Below are 16,785 nucleotides of genomic sequence, written 5' to 3'. Positions count from 1 at the left end.
CCTCTTTCAGCAACCTTAATCTTGTTATGCTTGCATGATGCCAAAAAAGGAGCGTTAAATCTTGAAATGTGACCTGCTTTGTGACACTAGGAAGAGGGCTTTAACAAAGATATATGGTTTTTAATACAACCATCGATATGTTAATACTTAAAATACTGCTAAATATTTTTTCAGGTTTCAGCATTTATGACAGCACCTAAATGTATTTATTGTTATGTGCCTAAATGCATTACATTAAACATATTTGTGATGAAAAGTGTTGATTCTAAGTGAAGCAATATTTTAGTTTATATTCGCTTCCATGAGCTTCTTTTTTAGTTCAGTCAGTGCTCATGCCTGAATAAAGGCAAGCTGGTCAGATGAAATGTACTGTGTACAGCGTAAAGTGTTCATTTCTGCAGCAGAAGCAAAATAGGAAAGGCTCTGATTTCAAGGTCAATTAAAATTCCAGTGTGACTTCACAGGAAGTGGCTTTCATTTTGGTGTAACATACCAGCCATGGTGTTTTAAAATGGTTTCACAACCTGATGATAAAAACCTATGAGGATTACAGCCTTCAGGTTTTGGCTCCAGGACATCCGATGACACACAAAAAAATAATTTCTCTCTGTGCTCAGATACAGGAAAGGAAAAACCTCACAGTAAATGAGCTGCCTGAGGGAACAGCCATATAAGTATTGAACAGTGACCTTGAGTGATCTGGAAGACAGTGAAGCAGCTCTATCACTAATGGTCCACTGCATAGCCAGTGCCAAAGAGGGCCAAAGTGGTGACTTATTAGCAGGTCAGCATTACTTAGAGCTTGCTAATGGAGAGGAGACGAGAGGAGAGGGGAGGACACGAGAGGAGAGGAGAGCTTAGATTATGACTGGCTATTATGATTACAGTAATAAGGTATTTTGTCATCCTTGCTGTCATGTTTTTCCAATGTGTTATAGGCTACCCATCTACAGCAGATGAGCAGTATCTGAAAGACATGTCCTTAAGAAACAGGAAAATATCCATCAAAGGCGTGGCACAGGACCTGAGAGATGCATCTGACCCTGCAGCTGATACATCTACTCCTCACTGAAGCTCATCAGAAATGGTCTTAGTGGAAGGGTAGCTGTCAAGAAGGTATTCTTATGGAAGGGTAACAGGAAGAACAGGCTGAGGTGTGCGAAACATACAACCAAGTATGTTTGCACATGTTACAATAAATCTTTACACTTATTTCCCATCATCCTAGCAAAATATAATGGGATTAAAAACAGGTGTTTTGTCTACTTTTTTCTAATATTAATTTTTCCTTCTAATTGACCTTATACCTGAAAAAAAAACCTTGCAATACTTTTTATTATTCATGTCCATTTCTATCAGTTTGAAAATACATTCAGTTAACGCTTCATTTCTTTTTCTGAAAGATTGAGGTATTTAATTAGCCCAGTAATTATTTCAGCATGATAGTTTTTTGTTTGCTTGTTTTTTTCATTTATTTTTTCAGGGTAAAACTGGTGATTTGCAAACGGTGTGAGGTGAGGTCAAGAGTTTACAGTCTGTGTGGGAGAGGATGGTATGCAGTGCTTTGGGAAGAATTGTTCCAGCTGATTAGTCATAAGGGAGTAGGGGGGTTGTGCTCCCTGCATGTAATGTAATAGATGGAGATTTCCTGCTGAAAGTCGAGATGAGTTTAAAGTTGAAAAGTGGGCCAGTGTCTCTTGAGATTTAAATGCAGAAAGAAATAGGGATTACATCTGAATCTGAGGAGGACAGGGTAAAATACAGATATTTGCTCATCATTTACCCATATTTAGTCTCACTGTGAACTGCTAAACAGTGACTGCATGAAACAGCTAAGGAGATTTTCACATGAGTTTACAAAATCTTTGCCTCCCATCCCCACCTGAATTGATATGTTTTTTGTTTTTGTTTTTCAAAAATGATGAGAAATAAAGGGAAGTGTTCTACCAGAGATGTCTTCATCTTCCAGCCTCAAATACTGAATTACCTCAAATACTGTCAAGATATTGTCCTTTACAAGAGGGCAGCAAGTGGCAGCTCATGGCCTTTTCATGTAAAGAACATTTTTAAGCAGCTTTGTATCCTGGGAGAAATTTGACGTTTTTAACTCTCTGTTTTATCTCCAATAGCTTGTCCAGCAAGCTAGCTGTACCCCTCACTTTATTCCCTTGATGCTAACTAAGCTAATTAGCTAAGCTAGCTGTAGCTACATTTTTATAGCGCACATACAAGAGTGTTATTAATTAAACAAATTTACAATAGTCTTTAATTTGGCCCGCTAAAGTGGGGTGTGAAGGTAGAGTGAAGGGTTTTCTCATTCTGTGATTTTCAACCAGCTTAAATATATCGCACATGAGGAAAATTACAGCTGAGGAAGAAATGGTTGAGCGGACAGTGAGAAATGAGAGGCAGAGTGGCGGATATAGCGCCGGAGAAGATAAATTTGTGGGAAACAAGCAAAATAAGCAAGATAACAAGACATTCTTTCAAGCACATTAACTGCGTTAAGCTGCAGTATATCATGTTAGATCCCCCTCAGCTCTTCTGCCTATTAGCGCTGAGGGCCATATGCGTTATCACACTCCAACACACTCTGGCCAAGGTTGTACCCCTGCATATTTTATGGCAGCACAGTTTCCTGCAGTTTAAACACCCAAGATTAAACACAGTCCACTTTTCTGTGGAGACATATGACAGTAGTCAGAAGGTAACACCTGAAGGTGCTGTGCTGTATGAGATAACCGTAATCGTAAAACTCTTATCAATGAGCACCTGCACTATGGCTGCTGATTCAGCCTGTTTGTGCTCAGTCTCAGCACTATTGACCGTTTAGAGCTACTTAAATCTTGATCCTTTGTTTGTTGGAGGTGTGGTTTTTTAAATATTGAAGAGTTTATGGTTTACGAATGTGTGATTCAGTCTTCTGAATGACAGTTTAATCTGATGCTGACTAAAAGTAACTTGACTACAACCTATAGCTTGTTTGTTGTATAGATATAGAACTTGGTGATAAATCTGAAGGTGTGAATCCAAGAGGTAGTAAAATTCAATTGTGCCTTAAATGAAATGTAAGTAGAAATACACTGCAGTTTCTCTCAGCATTCTAATCTTAATAGCGATGGCATTCTTGTTTCTAAAACTCACCTTGATAGTGATAGTTCTTTGCACTAGAAAAGCCTTTCTTGTGCAAAGGCTTTTCACGCTCATGTTTTATCACCGAATATATTAATCATTTGCTGTGCAAATGGATTTGTTTTGAGTCACAAAACAAATCCGCTCCTTGCACTTTGTCACATTTGACTTGTCTCTGGATTTCTCTATTGGCATGAAAAAATCGAGGGCAATTATGCCATGCTTTTGAAACATGACAAGACACAAATAATAAAGCACAGGAAGCCATTATTCCAGCTCTGGCTGCCAACAGAATTTAGAATTAAATCTAAAATTGTGGTTATTACTCATCAGGCTCAGCACAGGGAAACCCCTGAGGACATTTCCGATCTGTCGTGTCCGTTCACTAATCTGAATATGCTGACTTGACTTTAAAAGAGGCTGTGCTTTTGCACCCTTTGCTTTTAAACTCTTGAACAGTTTGGGTTTTACTACGGCATTATTGTTTGAAATGTTTATTTTTTCAAGAAGGAAAATTTGCTTATTTGCCCCTCGCCTTTTTTGACCTAATGTACCTGATTTCAGTGTGAAGTGTGTTGTACTTACTATTTCGGCAACGCCACATTCACAGGCACACATTTCAGGCTTCAGCGATCTTCCATCCTGTTTACCTTGAAAAAAAGGTGACGTCATGTGTTGTTGTATTGGACCAATCTGCTCCTTCAGTTTGTTTGTGCTGAAGAGCTGAGAAACGCTTATATTTGGAAGGACCAGTCAATAAAACCACATTTATTTAAGTGATCCACTGCTGCCACTAGTCAGTCTAATCATATTATTATTTCAGCCCGTCATCTGACATCAAATAAAGGAGAAGTTGATCACTATGTTGAGTAATTATCCTGTGTTACCTGAACATGCAAACTGATGTGTGTACATTTGCATGCAGATTTCCATACAGACAGCAGATGTTTGCAGTAGGTGCACGTTACTGGATGTGGATGAGGTAATGTTTTAACAGGAATGTCTCAAAAACTATTAAAAGATGAAAGCCTAAATTTTTCACTGGTGGTTCTCGTCATCAAAATAAACCAGAATCTGTAATTTTGGACAGATCAAAAAAAAATTCATGCTGTCCTACAGAATCCAGTATTTTACACTAATGAGAAACTTCACATTGCAAAAGACAGCTATTGGCAATACAATTATGTAGTAATAGCATGCAGTTTCTTATTAGTTTACACTCAAATATAGGACTTTGCAGGAGTACTGGACTTTTTTTTTCCTACTTTAAGGTATGAAGCAAAAGGCTCGAGCAAAAGGCCCATGTTGATTTGAGATCGAATGAACCAACATCAAAAATCAAAGGATATAGCATGAAAACAAGTGACTGATTGCAGTGGACACTGTTCATTGTTTATAACACTTGTATGTTATAACGGTTCACAGCTGGCAGCAATGTAAGCAAGAGTAGATCATACACCGATTGAACTGCATACTTTGTACCATCGATAACAGATGCTCTCAAGTAGATGGGCTGCCCATGGACTCCCAGCACACTATCACTGCTGAATGATGATTTCAACATTACAGTGACTGTTATCGCTGTGATAATATCTTCAAATGTCAAGCACACCTGTCACTGAAGCAACACCTACATGTGAACCCTTCCTGAGGCCTTGCCTTTCCGTATCTCCAAGTTTACTTAGGTCCAAGTGACACAGATTTCATTTCAGAGTGTGAGCATCCGTCTAGTTTTTTTCATCTGCTAGTTTTTTGCTACCGTGCAGACTTGTCCATGGAAATTTCATGTAATTAAACACCAACTATGCATGCACCTCAGGCGGCTGACTTCAAACCAACTTAAAAGAAGTATAACAGGAATGATTACTCGACCATGGTGTCTCCAGCTGTCCGTGTCCGCAACAGAGTATGATCAAGGTTTAAAAGAGTATAATTAAGGCTTAGCTCCTCTCACTGGGCTGGTCGACAGGTCAGTAAATAACTTCAGTAGGGGTTTGCAGGGCTGCTTCTAACACGGAGTTAAATGTAAGGTAAAGCTTTTATGTAGTCACACAGAGTCAATCAGTGAATGCTTCAACAGGAGATGGTGTAGTGTTACTTTCTTGAGACTTTCAATATGTTTGGATTTCATATAATAGTATCTATGCAGAATGAAAATAACATTCTTTATAAAGCCTGTTTTACAGTTATGGACCTGTTGCTCTTACAAAGAGCCTATGCATGCATTCTTTGCACTGTTGTCTACAAGCAAGTTGCAGTGTCAGAAATATGTGGAACAAAAGGTCTGTGTTGGTTCATCAGTCAGAAGAGAAGGTAAGTTCTAACATACAAAGAGCTAAAGTGGCGCAGGTTGTTTGAAACAATGCAAACTACCCTTTGCATTATCTGCACTTTTCATGCTGTGGTGAACTCCGCTGATGCTCCCTTTCCTTTTGAGGCCCTGTTTTTAACCAGTCAGCATTCAGGTTGTGTCATCCCTGTCAGGCTACGCACTGTGGGTCTTTTGGGGGGACTACACGCAACCACATCTGCTTAGGTTGCATTCCATAATTCTTCACTCCGCATAGCCAAATACAATACATACAACCCAACACAACCATGGTACCATGTGTCCACCATTGCACACCAAATCTAGCCTTATAGTAATCTTTAGATCTTTCTTGTTGCTTTAATCATAGCATAGTTTTGAAACCTGAAACCATAAAATAGTGTTGGCCAGTCATACATAACACATCGCACAAACACAACTCTTTTTTTAATGTTTGATACACAGTCTTCTTCCAACATTTATGCAGATTTTAAATGTGGCTCAATCAAGAATCTATTAATGAGTATGGATATCCTCCATCTATCCATATCCATAGGTCAGCATCCATTGACTAGAATCCAATGGATGTTGGAATGATGGATAAGCACACCGATTGATACCTATCTATCTATTGATGATACACATTCAATTCAGTTCAGTTTTATAGTAAAGGGTAAATGGACTGGTTCTTATATAGAGCTTTTCTACTCTTCTGAGCGCTCAAAGCGCTTTACACAACTTGTGCTTTCACCCATTCGCACAAGCACATTTTCTTAGTGCTTTCTAACTAACATTCACACTCCGATGGATGCATTGGAGAGCAATTTGGGGTTAAGTATCTTGCCCAAGGATATTTGGCACGCAGACTAGGGGAAGCCAGGAATCGAACCACCAACCTTCCGATAGGTGATGACCTGCTCTACCGCCTGAGCTACAGCCACTCCGAACCACAACAAAAGTTGCTTCAAGGTACTTTATACTGTAAGGTAAAGACCTTACAATGATATAGAGAAAACTCCAACAATCAGATGACTCCCTGTGAGCAAGCACTTGGAAACAGTGGGAAAGAAAAACTCCGTTTTAACAGGAAGAAACCTCTGTCTGTTGCGACAGGTTGGGGTGAGGTGTTGGAGACAATCATTTATATCTTAAATTATCAATCAAAAGCCAGAATATATTAGGTTGTACTCCTATTATGTGTTGCCACTTACAAACTATTCTAACCTCATTGTGTCGTCCATTTTACATTCAGTGTTATTTTTCTGCTCATGATACAGCATGACCCATTTCCATCACTGTCTCGGGAATCCACTGAAAGAATATTGCTTCTCTCGTTGTCGAAGGGCAAACTCATTTGGCACTATAATTGAAATTGTCACTTCACTCCATCACATTTAAGTTATTTTTCTTCTCAGATGAAAGAACGAGGGAAGACAAAAAAGCGAGGAAGAGTCTTCTCACTATTCCCCAAAGAGACATTTCCCTCCACATTGAGCATAAACAGATTTGCAGGCTTATGTAGGGAGCGCAAAGTCAAGCCCACAGAGAGTGCTGCCAGCACCCGTTGCTGTCTGCCTCCCTACAGACTACAGCTAAATCCTCACACTAATCTCCAATTAAAATGGCGATAATAGGTGTTTGCCCAACTCAGTGCTCACCACTGCACCCCAGCTCCATCCTCCCTTCTTCCAACCTCACATCAAATCTGTCACAGGGACACACACACACACACACACACACACACACATCTACAAAACCCCCGTCAGACTCTTTCCAAAGTGCCCAAAGGATTGACCTAGATTGAGGCCACTTCAAGAACTAATTTCTGCAAACACAAAGGAGGATTAGTGGAGATTAAGATGACAAGGTCTGAGGATTGAGTGGTAGCTGGCATAGGCCAATTATAATTACTGTTCGAACAAAAAGTGGACTGTGGCTAATCCATGGAGGGCTCGTGTTTGGATCTGCTCTGCTCCAAAATTGTTATTTAGCTCATAATTTTGCCAGCAACTGTACCTTAAAAGCTCCACATGGACCACAGCACCGCTGTCCATGTCTCTCCCAACCACCGAAATCTTCTAAAAACAGCACAGCCTCATTATTCATAAAGGCGCAGCGATTAAATCCTGTGAAAGGATTCGAGATGGGTTGTATTCAGAGTGTGACATTTTCTGCAAGGTTATGCTAACTAAATGTTTCATCTTGCTCCTTTCAGCCTTGTGGTTCTGTTTGCCGTCGTGCATTGTTGTGGCCGCGCTTCCAGACTATAAACAGGTTGCTGGCAAAGAGCAGCTTACCCTGCTTAAGCCAGTAATTTTTCCTAACATATTCCATATGTTGATCTACTTTGCTGAAATACACATTTTACTCAGCCAATGTGATTAAGCCCGATCACACATATATTATCAAATACATCCAGTGTGCACGTTTAAAAGTGGGATTTAAAAAAAATGTGATGAAAATGGGACACTTAGTCCTCTAAAGATCAATCCAGTGCTTTAAGTTTATGTTGTTGAAAAAAGATGGCTTTTTCATGTTGGTCCTTTTCTGCCCATCTTTATCTCCTTTGCTTAGACAAAATGAAGTAAAATGCTGGAGAGGGAAACATGTTTAAGGAGCCGACCCGAAGCAAAGTTTGATGTGGCCACTAAAGCTGTCAGTAAAGCCGCGTGATAAAGCTCCTCCGAAATGCCAGACGCTTTTCATCGTTTCTGACGCAGAACTTTGGGTGTTTCGAAAAGTTTTCACTGCACATTGGGGCATTGGGGACTGGGTGTGTGAGCGACTGTGGCCAGCAGAGTGTGTCTGTGGGTGTTTGGAAGTGTGCTCGGGCGCATGTGCGGTTTGCAGTGTTTATGTTCATGTGTGCGTGTGTGGTCCGGTGCAGAACAAAAGCGGACACTCATCGGCGGGGTTGGCGTGCGCAGAGCACATTTGGAACGGGAAAGAGAGGCAGGCTTTCATCTTCACGCGTGCTTGTTGATACCCCAATGGGGACCACATGCCCGAGTCAAGCGAGGAATCCTTTTGTGCGATTAAGACTAAAAGTTTAGGTGTCCCCCACTGTTGGGGCCCTGAGATAAAGCTTCATAGCCTCATCAGGGGGGCCAGTGGAAGCCAATGAAATCCCTCTAAGGCTCAGATAACAACCTGCCATGATGGAAGCCAAGCAACGGATAAAACAGGCAAAATCCTAACCAGCTGTCAGACGTCCTGCATTACTCTGCTAATTACAAACTCTGTGGGTTTCCAGATCTCCCCCCTGCGACCACCTCCAACACCCTTGGCTGTCCCAGCCTCACCTCTGCTCCATCTGTAAGCGTGGCATTTAATTAAGGAGACTTTCCTAATTAATGAGAAATGCTTCAAACCTGCAGTCTGACTTCAAGTGCTTATAAAAATGCCTGAGAAATTGCAGCTCTGCACACCGCTCACGCTCATTCATTAGCTGCGGCTAGGCTACCTTACATCAGCAAACATTCATTTATCAAGCTCATTGTGAGCAAACCTCAGTAAACACTGCTTTCTTTTCCTCCAGCTATGTTTTCTTTTCATTGTTGTCTTGATATATATGTATTTTTCCCTCTTAGTCAGGTTGTTTTGGTTTGCAGATTAAGGTCTTAGCCCGGAGTTGTTTGTACAGACATGTCTGTCAGAGTTAAAGCAGCGCTGACCTTTATCTGACAGGTAGTTTCAAAGGATCAGGGAAAGTCTGTCCCCAGAGAACGGTGGGTAATAATGAGTTCACATCATGTCCGTCCTTGAAGATTGCAGAATTCCAGTCGTTTGGTTAATCAGGAAAGCTAGAGGTGCACTGTTTTAAGAGCCTGAGAGTAAACAGTTTTGAGCTACTTTTCAATTTTATGCCAATCTTACTTCACTTTAATTGCAGAAGTAAACAGAAAATTCAAAATATTCTTAAAAGTGAAACGAGGGATTTGCACCATTTTGGATTGAGAGGCCTAAATTAAAGAGTTAATTAATTTTACCTCTAAACATGCCATTGTACCCTAACCTCTTAACCCAAACCTAACCATATATTACCTTATACTCACTCTTCATACTAAAATGTAATCAATTATGTCATGGGGTGTTGCTTTTGTCCCTAAAAGAGGATGCAAGTGATTTATTAAAAGTATGACGTTCACTCACCAGCCACTTTGCAACATACATCTAGCTGGTACCAGGTGGACAGATTCAGCAAGGTCTTGAAATAATTCCTTGTGATAGCATTATGCAATAGTTTTAAGGCCGCAGTATACCACAGTAGTCACTTTGCATGCCAGTAATGTCAACACAGTAACATGCATTCATGCTCGGCGTTAACTAGCCACTGCAATATTCTCCTGAACAGTAGGTGTTCCTCCACATCATCTCCCTCTGTATAATCTGTGAATCTCTGTGCCATTGAAACTGTGTTAAAAACTGACATGGTTGAAAGATGCACGACCAGCACAAATGGCATGTTGCGACAGTGGATGTGACGTTCATTTGGTGTAACTTTGTCTAATGGTGCCATTCACCTGGCACCACACAGCCTCGTTGTAAGCTGACAGGAGTGGCACCTGTGGGTCTTCTGCTACTGAAGAGCATTCAGAGATGGTATTCTGCATACTTTTGTAGTAAAGAGTGGTTAATTGAGTTACTGTAGCTTCCCTGTCACTACACTAAACAGTTCCTGAAACACTCAGATGAACCCTTCCTGCACCAACAACCATGCCACATTCAAAGTCTGCTTTCAAAGTAGCTTTTTTAAACTTGTCCCTGTATTGACAGTGATACTGGAGGTACAGGCAGGAACTGTAGGAAAGGACAGAGACATACAGCAAAGGTCAAGCTAGTGGTTTTGTGACATGTGCTCTTTACCATTAAGCCATGAAGCGCCCCCATAACTGATTATTCTGAATGATTTCTGCAGATATACATCTTGTCAGATTGATATAGGTCAACAGTGACATGCCACCATACTAGTTCCTAATGTTGTCTGTTTGAAAAGGGCAGCTGACAAGGAGTGGAAGACGCAAACAGGGCACATTTAGGCCCCACCGCCCCTGTTCCCTCCCTTAATTAGAAGGCAAGAGTTAATTGATTGTTTTGGCTTCTCATTCACGTCACAAGGGAATAACGTTTACAGACTGCAGCCTGAGCTATGCTACTTTAAAGTTAAGTGCTTTTACCCCATCAACCCACCTAAACCACCAGGCCCTTCTTCAACTACTCCCCCCCACCCCCCCACCCCTTCCTTTCCCAACCTCAAACCACACCCGAGTGAAAATCCATATAACAGCAGAAATTGCAGGGCAAATGCCTTTGAGCCACACTGATTAAAAGACCCACCAACCCCATTTCAAAGACGACATAAACAATGTTAGGAGCACGCTGCCTGCAGTAACTCACCCCACTGTTATTACATCTTATGAAGTAGTTCGGCATTTCATCTTTCTGTGGTTTTCAGCACTGAGATAAGCCTGAGAAAGCTGAGGTAAGCTAAGTGGCCTTAAAAGCATCCCTGAGCGGTTAATAAGTATGTACTAATGACTCCCAAACACATCTTATCAACATAAAAAGGCCTGATAAAGCGCCAGCATAACCAGAGGGTGAAGTGGTGTTTTGATTCGTAGGCTCGTAAATCTGCAGCTGTCAGAAAAAAAGGAGTGTAGGTATTCATGACACTTGCAACATGCAGTTATTGAGCTGTGGTAGAAACACAGTCTTATCTACGGCCTCACCTAAGTACAACTTCATCTCCTTATTGTGTCCTTTTCAAAACCATTAAACCATAACTAAAGAGCCTTGTGCTTTCACCATCTACGCCATCTAAATTGCTTCTGTCTCACAGCTTTGAAGCAGCGTGATGTGTTTAAGATCCAGCAGAGGAGGATTTAAGAAGGGTCACGGGTGCTTCTGTCAAGAGGTATGGTGTCTCAGTGACAATTCAGATAAGGTTCCGGTAGATTGGTCGCTCAGTTGTTCTCAAGCTCCTATGGGAGATGCAAGTGAGTGTGTCATTACACATGATACATGTGCTCTGTCCCAGAAGGCATTTTCTCCCATACACAGTCATTGGAACACCAGCAGCTGTGAAATGATGAATATTGTGTAGCTTCACAAACCACTCGATCCAATAACATTTGGAAAGTCTAGAAAAGATGATTTTATTTCATCACGTGCAGGAATGTCAGCTGGTGGAAGTCTTGGACTGGAAAATGATATTGTACGGAGGATAGGTCCTGTTAAGACCGTGCCAAATATTGATTAGGTGGTGTGTCCACACCAAAAAATCCTAGCAACTCCTGAATCAAAATGTATATGTGCCATTCAGGGGATCCAAAAGGACTGCTTAGCATTGTCGTGTCACAGAATAGAAGGTTTGGCCATCCCCTCCACAGTTCAAAGATGTGCATGTTAAGTTAATAAGTGATTCTAATAGGCTGTAGGTGTGGATGGGTGAACGTGCAGTCGTTGTTCTCTCTGTGCTGGCCCTTTCATGTCCAGCCTTTTGCACTCAAATAAGCTCCAGCAACTGACACCTCATGACCCCGAAATTGGATAAGCGGTTAAAAAAATGGATGGATGGATCCCCTGACCTTTCCCTTTGCAGCACCACGAGGTTGACATTTATGTTATTGAGTGTATGCCCCCTCCAGGTGAATTCTTATTTTTTGTCCAGTGATTTATGTTCAAATGACTGGAAATATTAAACCTGCTATATGTTAACATTGTCACTCAACGTACCAGCCATAACAATTTGTTTAAAGACTCGGTGTAAGTTATGTTCATTTTCACTAAGCAGCCAACAGTAGGGACTTAAAACCACTGAAAGTCATATGAATGTGTAGGCAAAACTATAAACCAGGCATAACCATAAACCTGATTAATAATTGTGTGTATTGTGTATAAATCAGTGTATAAATGGGGCATCCTTCAAGTCAGAGATCGGAACTAATTGTTGATTCTGAAATGGCTACAGGCGCAAATGTGGTGTGCGAGTGGCTGTCTGTGTCAGTTTTTACACAGAGAGACACTATATGAAGGTGGGGCTCACTGTCTCTACCAATCAGATGTTCAGTGGTTTCATCCTCAACCAGTTTGGGGCGAGTTTCCCCAGATGCAGCCATCAGAGTGTAAGTGCGACTACTAGTCAAGGTGCACACTTATATGAAGAACATGCTTTGAGTCCTCATATATATAAGTGACAATCCATTAACCATTTCTGGGGCTAAGACAATGGATGGATGAATGGATGTGCTGTGCTGTGCTGTGCTAAGATAAGATAAGATAAGCTAGCTGATAGTCAGTAACTGAACTTAGCAAAAAGATAGAAAACAATGGAAAATGCTAGCCTGCCTCTGTCCATAAAATAAAATAAAATAAAAACACAGACAGCACCTCTGATGCTCACTAATTAACACATTTAATAGTAACCTAGTTCTAAAGTCTTCCAAAATCAAACAAAACCAGGAGCAGGAAAGCTCTTGCTGAACACTACTTTATTGAACAAGTCATTAACAACAACTTCTTCTTCCCGTGAGTCATGGTGCTCGCCTCACGTGTTTATCGACAGGCACAACAACAACAGGCACCTTCCCTTCTTTTTTTATGAAGCAAAACTTTAACAAACTAAGTTTGCTGTCTAAATTTGCACTTGGACTGAGAGGTGAACAAAACCAAGGTCAGTCATGCATTAGTAGCTCCCTTGTGTTCTTTTAATTAAAGCACTTTTCTTAATGTCCTCATCTCACTTCAGGTGATGTAAAGCAGTAAATTAGCTTGTGGCTGCAAAGCACCATAATCAGCAGGATGTCTTTCCAGGGATACCCACAAAATTTGAAGGACGGGGTCAGTGGGATTATCCTTGGGGGAGGCTACATTAATGACACAAGCAAGAGACAAAAGCACAGGGCAAAGATAAATAAAAGAATAAGAAACAGAGGATTAGGAGAGACTTCCTCAGACTTATTTTCTGCCCATCCATTTTCATTCAGCTTTCTCACAACAATGCAGAGCCATGCTGTGGAGGATAAATAAAACGAACAAAGGTGTTTTAAATGAACTGGAATAAATTCGTTTAAAAAAAAGAAGAAGAAAGAACAAACATGTAATGGAAATTTAAATTCCTAGAGACAAACAGCAATAAGCCAAAACCATAGAACATCTCTGCAGACATTCCTGTCTGCGGTTAAAAGGAAGCCTTGATAAAGGTTAGAGGAAGGTTTTGAAAGTCTTCTGTGATCTGAGCCTTGCATGGCCTTTTCTTTAGCAGTTTATCATTTTTCTTTTTTTTCCTGCCCGTTATGTTATCTCCGAAGTCTGCTTTGTGGTCTAGATAAGCAGCATCTGCTGAAGGGCTTTTGAAAGCAAATTAAACTTCACTGAAGGACACAGAAAACAACAAGGTTTAAAAGAAATACCAAAACATTTCAATGTCACCATTGCATTTTCAAGCAATCTAGAAAATGTAATATAACATTTCAAAAGGAAACCTGGTGTACTTGTGCTATGAAGTTATTTTAGAGGGTACTTTGAAAACGTTTTAAATTTTTAAGTGAAAGATTAACTTCATCATGTGGATTTTTTTCTGCTATAAGCTTCATTTTGGGACATGTGACAGTGGCACACTGGCCCCTGACACAGTACCCTTGCCTGAGGCAGATTGGTCTTCAGCTGCCTGCCTGAATGCTGATGTAACTCATAGGTCAGAGCGAGCACAGCCCAGTGGAAGGCTCTCTCATTTCGAAAACATTCCTGGCATGATCACAGTGTCTGTCTGGGGTGGTTTGAACCAGCTCCACCCTGAATGGCATGAAAATTTCGTGGGTGGGCAAAACCAAAGAAGCTTCCAGCTTTGTGTCCATGTACCTGAACACAGCTGTCTCAACACAGCTGTCTCCAAAAGTTGATTCTGTTCATCTGGACGTAGCGTTTTGTGGGAGAAACGTTTCGTCACTCATCCAAGTGACTTCTTCAGTCTCAGCTGACTGCAGGTTTCCCCAAATCTCATAAACAGATTGATCAACACCACTGACTAAAACCCACTGATCAATGGCCATGAGTACCATTCACAGAAAGTTGGGGAATGGCTGCAATCACAGCATTGTAAGATGGCGAAAGATGTACCCTTAGGCCCCCTCCTTGATTCAGAGATGGTCTTTCCCTTTTCACGTAAATGGCCTCCTTGACTCCGCGCTCAAACCAGTGTTCCTCCCTGTCCAGGATGTGTACATCCTCATCCTTGAAAGAGTGTCCACTGGCCTGTAGGTGTGAACAGACTGCAGGGTCCTGGCCTGTAGAGGTAGCTCTTCTGTGTGGTGCCATCGCTTCGCCAGAGGTTGTTTGGTTTCCCCGATGTATAAATCCTGGCAATCCTCCTGGCACTTGACAGCGTGCACTATGTTACTCTGTTTGTATCGGGGGACCCGATCCTTGGGGGGGCTTTGATCAGTGGATTTTGGTCAGTGTTGTTGATCAATGGTCATGAGAATTTGCATAATTAAGATTAAGGAACTGACCTCCCAGCCCATTGTTCCTTCAGAGGGCTGGTTTCAGTCATTATGCAAATGTACTGTGGGCTTGACCAATGAAATGACATGATAATGTGTGTAAAATTGCACACAAATTTCTGGTAGCACAGAGTGTCCTGTAGTTATAAAATCAAGAAAATATTAGGATTTCGTTAATTTACAGAAAACGTCCTCTTTTTTAGTATGTTTCCTCTGTGCTAATAATAAATTTTAGATCAATTTATTGCTTTCATGTAGTATAGAAATCCTTCCTATTTTCCAAAGCCATCCACTGGGCTAATTGAGTCTTTGCCGGGTCGATACTGGCCCCCTAGGCCTTATGTCTGACACTGCCGCTCTGTGGCATGTCATCCTGATATTGTATTTATGGCTTTAGGTTCAAGAGAATATGCCCATTTAACTCTCAGAAGCCTTCCCCCTACTGTGAGCATAGTACTAATCTGATATTGTATGCTGTAATTTCTTTGTACCATGGAGCTTTATTGTTTCCAAAGGCAATTAAAAACATCATTTGCCAAATGTTCGCCCTCATTCTGGGGCCATCTCACATACACAGTGCCACTGCTGGAAATACTCATCAGTGCATCACATGCGTAAACAACTGAAAAAAGTCACTGACATAAAATGCACTCTGACTCATGCTTGAGTAGCAGTAAAGTTAAAAACTACAGTGCCCATCAGTTTTGAGAAATGGAAGAATCCAAAAATAAAATGAAACTAAATATCTGTATATGTATTTGTATTTTCTATAGGAACCAAAGATCTTGGAGTTGAGTACCCCAGACAAACCAGTACTGTGAGACTTATGCACTGTTTGTTTTGGCCTTCTAACGCAAAATGAATGAAATACAATGATACCATATAGGCACGTAATTATATTTAATTGTTCCGGAACATTTTTGTGCCCCATCTCAAAATTTGTATAAATAAATCAATAAGATCTTTGATACTTTTTCATTCATCTTTCATTCATGTTCCAGATCATCTGCTGACGTTTACAAAACACAGAGTGGTGGTAAAGACACAACAAATGTGCAGTTTTTATATTTTACTGGAAAAACATCTGAAATGTTTTTGTCTGTGTGCGTGTGTGCGTGTGTGCGCGTGTGCGCGTGTGCACATTACTGAGTCAAGCCGAATGCCTGCGTTGCCAGGCGACGGTAACATGTAGGTACATTGTTTTTATCACACTCGGCCACACATACAGACTGCCCACACAAAATCCTAGACTTTTAGTCTGTTCAAGCCAAGTTCTGCATAAGCTTACAGCACCCAAAGGATTCACAGTGTTAAAGGGTCGAGCCACCCTCGGTATGGTCTGGGAGGCGCAGGGAGGTGGGGGGTAAGGCTGACATCCTGGCGGACAGGAAGCCCAACTTCCTGTCTTGATTAATGAAGGGACTGTTGAGGCACAGAGGGGCCTCCCACACACAAAGCCCCCGCATTTAACCTTCAGTGTCAGCTTGATGTTGTTTTTTTCCCCCGGATCTCAGAGTGCTTGAGAAAAACATTCTTGTAAGAAAAGTGAAAATGGTGCCGGTACGATTTTTCACAGCTTTTTTAGTTTTTTTCACAACATCTGAGCACATGCTGACACAGTCAGAAAAAACACTTGTTTATTTCTCAAGCCACCATCCCTTCCCCCACCCCTCCAGCGTGTTTTTACTTGCATGAGGGTCGGGGATCCAGTAGAACTGGTGTTTCTCAACCACATGTCACCGGTCAGGAGTTGTGTGAGGGCAAAGAATGTAAACAGACTCAGCAGAGCTGGAGCTGGAAGAACTCAGCCGGTGGCGGTGCGCTCTGCGGTCGCGGGCTGATAGG

This window comes from Neolamprologus brichardi, chromosome 7, assembly GCF_056152115.1.
Source record: "Neolamprologus brichardi isolate AB-2024 chromosome 7, ASM5615211v1, whole genome shotgun sequence".
Lineage (NCBI taxonomy): Eukaryota > Metazoa > Chordata > Actinopteri > Cichliformes > Cichlidae > Neolamprologus > Neolamprologus brichardi.
The sequence above is the reverse complement of the archived record's forward strand: the minus strand, read 5'-3'. Positions refer to the sequence as shown.